Below are 1,819 nucleotides of genomic sequence, written 5' to 3'. Positions count from 1 at the left end.
GTGGTTGTGTGTGGGTGTGTTGGTGTGTGTGTCTCGTTCACGTGGTGGGGGGGGGGGAGTGAGTGTGTGTGTGTGTGTGTGTCTCATTCACGTGGTGGGGGGAGGGGAGTGAGTGAGTGTGTGTGTGTGTCTCATTCACGTGGTGGGGGGAGGGGAGTGAGTGGATGAGTCCATTCTTGGATTTCTTGAAGGGGTGGCTCGTACGCACCTGGCTAGGAGGGGCGCTCCCATTTTCTACGGATGTGGGGGAGGGAAAAGGAAGATGAGAAAATGTGAAAATGAGAGGCTCAGTTGTTAAGAGACACTTCTAAGGCAGCGCCAGGATTTTACTGAGCCTTTCTGCTCGTGGGCCTCCCCTGCTCAAAAACACCAGTTTTGTGGCATTAATTCTAAACTACAGATCTTTGCATTTCAGACATCACAAGCCATGCAAGGAGGGTAGAAAAAGATGCAGAAAGAGGACCGAAATTAGAGACGCTGCAAGGCCCAGGTCCAGCCTGGCAAACCTCCCGCAGCGGCTCATCTTGCAGATCTGTGGCCTCTGCTCCCCTCCCTAAACCCACTGCCGACCAGCAACTCCAGCTGGGTGTGTCTGGGCTCTGAAACCTACATCCACAACAAAGGCTACCTAAGGTCGACCCCACCCCCACCCCCAAAATTAATAGACCTCAAGTCTTCCCAGATCTACCTGTCCTCCAGAACAAGTTACAGGGATGTCCCACACCCCCTTAAACCTGACCATATTCCCAGATGGGACCTTACTGTCTATTCATTCCTTCTAGGTAGGTTAATACTGAGATAGATGACTCTTATTTATTGTTTGTTTTGCCTCGGTCCACTTGCCTGGAACAGGGCCTGACTCATAGTACCAAGCACCGTGGCTGCTCACAAGTACTTGCTGAATGAATATTAAATTAATGGGCCAGATCCTGGCCTTGTCCCAGTGTGTTGGAGGAGACAGATCCAGACACAGAACTAAGGGAAGGATCAAGGTAGTGACTAAGGGAAGAACTGGGGAGCCTCTGGGGAGGAGTCAGAGACGACTCTGACAGCAAAGGGTGTCCTAGAAGGAGCAATATCTGAGTTAGGCTTTGAAAGATCATTCAAGTTAGGCAAGCAATATTACACAGGTAATACAGCTTACTTGGGCATGGGAAATACCCTGACAGCCTGCTTTTAAAGACTGAGGGGACAAGCGTAGATAAGTTGGAGAAGAGAGGCAGTTGCTGAAGCAAAGCTTAGTGAGAAGGAAAGCGTCAAAGCATTCATTCATTAAACACTGTTTTATGTTAGATGTTGGCTCATTTCATACTTCCAGCAACCGGTTGGAGGTACTATTACGAACCGCATTTTACAGATTAGGATACTGAGGCTCTGAGCAATTACACAATTCTCCACGGTCACACAGCTCAAATGTGCCGGACTGGGCATTTGAACCTAGGTAGTCTAGTTCCAGAGGCTAGCTCTGAATGACACTATACTGATTATCTAGGGATGAAGTCTGTGACCACTGAAGATTGGCTGGGGTCTACCATGGCCCTTTCTCCCCTTTGCGTCTTGCCTCCTCTCGCGCTCTAGACAGAAAGTCCGCCTATAGATGTCTAAGCCAATCAGCATTTAGGAAGGGGGCGTGCCTAGTGGACCTCACAGCCAATTGGTGGCTGGGAGGTGCCTAAAGACAAACGAGATTCCTAAAGCGAGGCCGGGAGGGGCGTGGCTATAACCGGCACTGGCGCCCCTGGCACGTGCCCTTGAGCCTCGAGCCTCTAAGGCGCAGGGAAGCCAAAGGGCGTGCGAGGGGCACGCGCATGCGCAGGAG

At 51.0% G+C, this 1,819-nt stretch overlaps 1 protein-coding gene across 2 annotated transcripts in view; it reads left to right on the top strand.

The window, feature by feature from the left end:
• The first annotated feature begins 104 nt into the window (after nucleotides 1-104).
• Nucleotides 105-1,819, top strand: part of PRR19 (proline rich 19) — a 3,688-nt gene continuing 1,973 nt past the window's right edge. The window contains exon 1 of one of the 2 annotated variants that reach the window (XM_025043763.1): nucleotides 105-586. The gene's annotated coding sequence lies outside the window, so the exon portion shown is untranslated. Of the gene's footprint in view, nucleotides 634-1,819 lie in introns of both variants that reach the window. The other variant, XM_015586502.2, reaches the window with a different exon arrangement.

The sequence above is a fragment of the Pteropus alecto genome, unplaced genomic scaffold, assembly GCF_000325575.1.
Source record: "Pteropus alecto unplaced genomic scaffold, ASM32557v1 scaffold920, whole genome shotgun sequence".
NCBI classification, from domain to species: domain Eukaryota; kingdom Metazoa; phylum Chordata; class Mammalia; order Chiroptera; family Pteropodidae; genus Pteropus; species Pteropus alecto.
This window is presented reverse-complemented; position numbering and strand designations above follow the sequence as displayed.